Raw genomic sequence first — 7,282 nt, forward strand, 5'->3', positions numbered from 1 at the left:
GGGGGGGGCCCTGATGCACAGGATTTAGCCGGTCTTCCGGTCTTCAGCTGCACTTTGCTAACAGATTTCCACCACCAAGTGCTACAAACGTAATGGTAACAGTTGGACATCTGCTTGTATTCGAGGTGAGCGTAGTGTGACACTGGGATCCTCGGACAGGTCTGGAGGACACTGGCACAGCGACGGCGTGAGTTCCCGAGGTGGGGGGAGGGGTGGGCATTGCTTGCATCAGCTCCTCCATGGGGCAAAAGCAGGGACGACCCTCAGTGACGTGATGGATGCTGCTGAAAGTGTCAAATGCGACTGGTAGGGGTGTTTCTGCTTTGTTTTTGCCATTGAAGGTACTGGTAGCAGAAAGCACTGAACTATAAGCTGGAAAAACAGATTCAGTCCATTATTCTGCCCTCGATCAAGTCATGAAGCTTCTCGCTGTCTGTCTTCGCTTGAAAGCGCTGGTCTAGAACGTCGTTATGGGCGTCTCGTCATGAGGGTCTATGGCTTTATTCTCCTGAACACCCACAAATTATATCTCGCTTGAAAAGCATACAGAGAAGCATCTCATCCCCCCGCAAGTACAAAAAATCAGAGTAAATCACGAAGCCTGAGTCCACGGGTGTGGAGGAGCCGTTCTGCAGGCAAGAAGCTGAGGTGGATAGAAAACCTCCCTGTTGGGTTCAAATTACAAGACTTTACTGGATTTTCTGTGGCTGAGAATACAAGGGGGTGATTGTTTTCCTTTGAGGGGTGAGGATACATGAGCTACTGACCTCTGTAGTTTTGTGTTTTTTTTTAATTTACTAAGAGAGGCTAAAGAGATTGTCAGTAATCCCGGGCACGGGAGCCAGGGTTCGAAGCCAGGTGTGACGCCCAAACCCGTGCCTTGAGTACAAAACATCATCTGAGGAAATTACAGAAGCTTGAAACACCAGCAGTGTGATCTTTGTGTCACTTCTGTCTGGCACTTTGTATCATGCTGGAAGGGGAGTTGGGAGCCCTGGCCAGCAGACACCTGGAACCACCAAAATGCACTGACTAGTGCGTTTGCTGTGTGACCTCGAGCAAGTGGATCAGCCTCTCAGAGCCTCAGCTGTCCCACCTGTGAAACAAGCAGTGCTGGCAGGATGGCCTCATAAAGTGCAGTCAGACGGTGATGACAATGATGGTGGTGGCCACACGCCGCGTAACTTTTCAGGGACTGGGCTCTCTTCATGTAATAACAAAGCAAGGATTCCTAGCTCAGTGGTCCTGGTGGTCCCTCCCAGCTCAAGCATCTGAGGACTCTGATGTATAGATACCACATAAGGTCTCCAGAAAGAGTGACACCAACTGCACGAGGCAAAACCCCACCACGAGATGGGTGTCGGGCAGACCCCGCCAAAAATAACCTCATAGAAAAACCACTCCCAACTGTGGCCACCGACAGAGAGCAGGGAAGGGGAGGGGGCCGGGCACGAGCATCGCCCCGCCTCTGGCAGGTGAAGACTTTCCCAGGGTCACCCACAGGGTAGGCCTGGAGCCCAGGGACCAGGGCCCCATGCTCTCCCCGCATCCAGCTGCCCCCAGAATTCTCCAAGAAGCAGCCTCTCGCAGGGGTACTCCCTCCTGTCTGCTTCCCAAAGACGGCTGCCCGTTGAAGGAAGAGAATGTGGACGGAGGTCAGCTTTGGAATCGGGCCTGCAGGAAGGAATGTTCCTCTCGGTGGGGCCTCTACTTCTGACTGCAGGCTGACACCTGGTCGTATGTAAGCGGGCGGGGGCTACCCTGAGCTGGGACCAAGCAAACTCACAGCAAACCCCGCAGGCTGCTGCCCTGTAACCTGCAGATGCAGATAAGGAGGAAAGCACAGCACGAGCATCTCAGGAGGGAAGCGAAGAGAGAGGGGAGGCGTGGCCAGAGGAGCCCTGGTGCCACAGGCTGGGCTGCAGTGGCGCCCTGCGGCCGGTCGGCGGTGCACCCGGAACCGGGCACTGTGATGCCCTCAGCCTCCCTCCTTCAAATGCATTTCAGCAGAGAAACAGCATCAACTGTACAGGAGCTGCTTGAGTACAAGCTCGGGTGTCAGACTTGTACATCTCGAGCATCTTTCATGTCAGGGACAGAAGACTCTCTGGAATGACGTCTCTAAAATTAGATGGATGGGCAAAGACAGCCACTAGCCGAGTGCCGTGTCTCTGCTGAAAAACCGGAGAACAGTGCCCCGTTTCTGCAGGTGGTCGGGGGTGTGCTCTGGGTCGGTACTGGTGCCATCGCCTCCGAATGCGGCGATCTTGGTCTGGTTACTAAACTGTTCCCAGCCTCAGTTTCCCCGCCTGTAAAATGGGGAGAGTCCTAGCACCTACTCCATGGGACGTTGCCAGGATTAAATGCAAAGTTCTCAGCAGAATGCCCGGTATTCTGGAAGCACCCAAAGGACGAAAGCCGGCAGCCATGGCACATCTCTGCGATGGGATGAGTAAAGGGTCTCATCTGTTCTCATGGGTCAGCATCTCCTGTGTCCTGGGCACTGTGCACCCACATCTGTCAGTGCCCGTGATCGCCAGCGCCTTGTGGACAGTCAGCATGAGCTCTGAGTGTACTAAGTGACAAGCCAGCATTCACCCAGTGCCCGCTACACGCTGGGCATCTTGCAAAGCACCCTACCTTCCCCAGTGACCGCCCCTCACAGTGACCCTGTGAGCAGGTCCTACTGGCCCAATTTTGAGATGAGGAAACTGAGACTCAGAGGGGTCAATCACCTGCCCCAGGTCCCCCAGCAACTCCACCCCAGGCCTGCTTGGGTCCAACCCCTCGACTTTCGTGGCAGGGTTCAAGGCAAACGCTCACCTTTTCCTGCCAGGCAAGTTAGGAGCCCAGTTTAAGGCGGCTGCCCTGGATAAAATCATCTCAGTGACTTTTCATAATGACCAGACAGTGTCAGAGTAATTCCCTTCAAGAAAACAGACGTGGGGCTTCCCTGGTGGCGCAGTGGTTAAGAATTCACCTGCCAATGCAGGGGACCCGGGTTCGAGCTCTGGTCCGGGAAGATCCCACATGCCGCAGAGCAACTAAGCCCGTGCACCACAACTACTGAGCCCGTGTGCCACAACTACTGAAGCCTGCAGGCCTAGAGCCCGTGCTCCCCAACAAGAGAAGCCACCGCAATGAGAAGCCCACGCACTACAACGAAGAGTAGCCCCTGCTCGCGGCAACTAGAGAAAGCCCGCGTGCAGCAACGAGGACCCAATGCAGCCAAAAAGAAAAAAATATATTAATTAATTAATTAATTTTAAAAAGAAAGAAAGAAAGAAAAAGAAAACAGGCGAGCCCAATTTATGACAAGGGGGCCTTTAGCTCACCAGCCCCCAGACTCTGCCGTCCACAGGGCTGTTCACAGACCGGAGGCCATGCATCCCCCTGGCAGTCTCTGGGAGCAGGTGTGTCACGACGTAACTGGGGAATTGCATCCCCGAGGACAGAGATGTTGGAGGCTGACTCCAAGCCCAGATCCTACTGTCTCTGTCCTCACAACAGCCGCTGATAACAGCCGCCAACTTGTAGTTTGGTGCTTCGACCAGGATAAGCAGGCTGTTGGCCGGCATGGTTGTCTTAAGGCTTAAAGTAAGTCCAAGAGCAGTTTGTTCTAATTAATCCAAACTGCAGATAACTCAACGGTGCCGAGGAGCAGCCTGTTCTTGGTGCCCCTCCAGGATTTAACCAACGTTCCCTCCGACACTCTATGCACAAGGGCCAAGGCTTTCCATGCATTCTCTGGATTAGGTCTTTGTCATTCTCTCTAGGAAAGCGGGAGCCACAGCTGGCGGCCAGCGCACTGGTGGTGCCTGAGGGGCACGACCCCACCCGCAGTACCCCAAAATCCAGAAATGAGGGAGGTCAGATTGCTTTTGGGGAGCTAACCTCTGGGACCACCACACATCGGCTCTGGGTTTGAAGCCAGGCAAACGTGAGCACGGCCCCTGGTTTCAGGCAGCGTGTCCCACACAGTGGTCCTATCTCTCTGGACCTCAGACCTGATGTCTGTAAAACGATAATGATGCCCCCAGGCCCGTGAGAATGTGGCGAGCATTAGATACAGGAGCGCTTACCAAACGCTCCCTTAGCATGGCCCCTGGCACCCAGGAGGAGCTCAACCAGTGGTAGGACCTTCTGTTATTGCGACCGTATTCTGGTTATTATTACATCATGATCACCATCTCATCATCCAAGCAGAGGTCTGCAGTCACCGGAAATAGCCACTATTACTCCCAAGATAGGACCTGCATGTAAAGACTTTGAGGGATAAATGTATCTTAAGAGAATGTCCTTTAGAAGGGGCTCGGCCAGCCACAAAGCGTGCAAAGGAAAAATCATGCAATCATTCAACAAATATTCATTGAGTTCCTACAATGTGCCACAGCCTCGGCTAAGTGTTGGGCGTGGAGAGGGTGACACGGGGCAGCCCTGCCCCTCCCAGATCATGGACTTCCCAGGGGCAGGCAGGCAGTGAGTCGTGGCCATGTGGGCAAGGACGGGGTGCTCTAAGGGGATCTGAGAGTTGCGGGGCATCAGAGAGGGCCTCCTCGAGGAAGCAGGGGTTCAGCTGAGCCGTAAGAGCGAAGAGGCGGGAAGGGACAACAGGCAGAGAGGCCTGGAGGGACAGAGCAGGCCACTGCGATGGACCTGCGAAGGCTCCCAGTGGCGGGAGAGCAAGGCCAGCAGGGAGACGGGTCGGAGGGCAAAGGGGTAGGCGCCGGCAGCGGCCACGTAGGGGAGCCTTCGTCAGCAGACTTTGGAAATGGACGTCTGCCTAGAGAGGTGGGGTCTGGGGGCGACACTTGCATCCCCGTCCTTGACGTAGTCTATCCTTCAACGCACCTTTTCCCGCATTTCCTAACTTGAGATCTCCTTGCGAGCAGAGACTGCGTCTGGGGAGGTCCTGGGACCTAACGCGCCACCAGGCACAGCGGGCGCTTACTGCGTGGCTGTATTGCAGATTTACAATCTAGCTCCTTGCATGGAGCAGGAACAGCTAATTCCTGGGTGGTTTTGCGAAGCAGTGGTGACGGGCACTCCTGGCAATGGACGGAGGGAGAACGGGGTCATCACACCGGGTGCGACGGCGGGTAGGGATGTCACACGGTCCTATGAGCGTCCACCTTCCACCTCCCAACCGATGCCGGTAAGTGGGGTGTTTCTTCAGACAGCTGCCCACGACGCTGGCGAGCCCCCAGGAGTGGCAGGGGTGTGTTGGCACCAGACGGGCCTCAGGCTTGCCCCGCCAGACTGGGAGCCCCCTTTCCGGTGCAGAAGAGCTGGTGGTTTAGGGAGATGCAGAGGCGGAGAAGGAGGAAGCTGCTGGGCTGGTCACGAGGACCCTGTGCCCCTAAGGGAGCAGCACTTGAGGCCAGGCCGGGGGAGGGAAGGTGGATGCACTGGTGACCTTGGCCTGGCTGGGGTGTGGGGTCGGGCGGGGATTGACATGGATTCAGGGGCTGTGGGGGGAGGGGTGTTTTCCTGGGTGGGGATTATCATCTCCACAGATTGGGTGAGGGGAAGCACACTCCACCCAACCTCCAAATCACACCTCTGCCCCCCAAGATACCCACGCCCAGAACCCGAGAGAAGAAACAGCGGAGATACAAGGAATGAAGATGGAAAATATACGATTTTAAGAATCAGAATGCCAGTGAACGAATTTGCAGTGAAAACTGTCCCAGGAAACAAGTGTGGACCGAGCGGCCACAGTCACCTTCCTGACAGCACAGGACTCCCTCCTGGAATGCATCCCCCACTGCCACTCCCTTGCATTGTCTGGGAGGCACCAACTCACACCCACTGCAGGCCCCCCCCCCCCCCCCGCCTGACCCATGGGGGAAGGGTCGCCTGGGGCCTGGGCCCTGCGTGGGATGATGCAGGGTCCTGGGAGATGGCAAAGCAGTTCTGCTGCCACGTTCACGACCCACCTCCCGGCCCCATCTCCAGCCCGCCTTTCCAGCAGGGACCCCCAAACTCTTCCGGCGTCTCCCTTTTGGCTTTCGTGCCGGAGTCAGTTTTCTTGGGTGAAGATTCCCCAACGGATGGACGTGAAGTCTGTGAACTTTAAAATCATACTGACCTGCAGTTACGCGTTCACTCCAGGAGCAAAGGCCGCTCACCGGGCCCTGCTGTGTATGCCCGCTGCCGATTCCGTGAAGCTCACGCTCAGGACCCTGCCCCGGTGGCGCTGGGCATCCTTATTAGTTGTCATTTAGAGGATGAAAGGCCATTATTGGCCCCCCCTTTACAAATGGCTTAAAATCCACTTTGGTGTTGGAAGGAGCCTTAGCAAGCCTGTGACCTCTGTGCCCACTGAGTCCTTGTGAGTGAGTGACCCTTCGGGAAGGCTGCTTACAGCTCCAGGCTTGAGGTTTCCATTTTTCCTCCTTCGGCCGATGGATGGGGTCACCAACCACAGAGTCCTCCGTAGTCAGAGGAAGCCGGGCCGGGCCTGGCCAGCGCTGGGTTCCCTCCAGTAGGAGGCCTGAGAGGGGCACAGCTGTGTCTTGTTCTGGTCTTATTTGGGAGGAGCCCCAGCAGGTGAAGCTAAGCTATCACGGGTGAAACGCTCGCTTCTCCTGGCTTGGAGGTAAGTGCTTCCCTCTGGCCTCTTCTAATCCTCCCTCGGGGTGGGTGTCCGACCTCAGTGGACAGAGAAGGAGACTGAGGGTCAGAGAGGTTAGGGAACGAGCTTATACTACCTGGCTGATAAGCTCTTTCTGCTGCAGAACTGGGCCCTGACCACCGTGCCATCCTCCCCGCCCCCTGAGCCCTTCAGGAGGAAGATAAGCCGCCCCCAGAGGAGGAGGGTCTAGCAGGGAAGGCGGCTCCCGCAGTCCATGCTGCTAAGTGGGCGGGGGGAGCAACAGCGGGGCATCTGAGCTCCTGGGACTCAGGCACTACAGTGCCAGCAAGACCTGGACTCCTGGCTTCTTTTCTTTTCTGTGGATGGCGGGGAGGGAGTGGGATTTGGAAACAGTCCTGATCTGAATGTTGGACACGGAGGTCCTCTTCCCATTTATGGGCATATTAAACCATCTCTTGGAGTTACTGTGAGAATGAAATGCCTTCAAGAGTGTACCCTGGGGCTTCCCTGGTGGCGCAGCGGTTGAGAGTCCGCCTGCCGATGAAGGGGACACAGGTTCGTGCCCCGGTCCGGGAAGATCCCACGTGCCACGGAGCGGCTGGACCCATGAGCCATGGCCACTGGGCCTGCGCGTCCGGAGCCTGTGCTCCGCAACGGGAGAGGCCACAACAGTGAGAGGCCCGC

General features: G+C 56.3%; 1 protein-coding gene across 1 annotated transcript in view; it reads right to left on the reverse strand.

Annotated features, from left to right (window-relative positions):
- CA5A (carbonic anhydrase 5A) overlaps positions 1 to 7,282 on the reverse strand; it is a 30,019-nt gene that overhangs the window by 14,596 nt on the left and 8,141 nt on the right. The window lies entirely within an intron of this gene.

This window comes from Lipotes vexillifer, unplaced genomic scaffold, assembly GCF_000442215.2.
Source record: "Lipotes vexillifer unplaced genomic scaffold, Lipotes_vexillifer_v1.1 scaffold23, whole genome shotgun sequence".
NCBI lineage: Eukaryota > Metazoa > Chordata > Mammalia > Artiodactyla > Lipotidae > Lipotes > Lipotes vexillifer.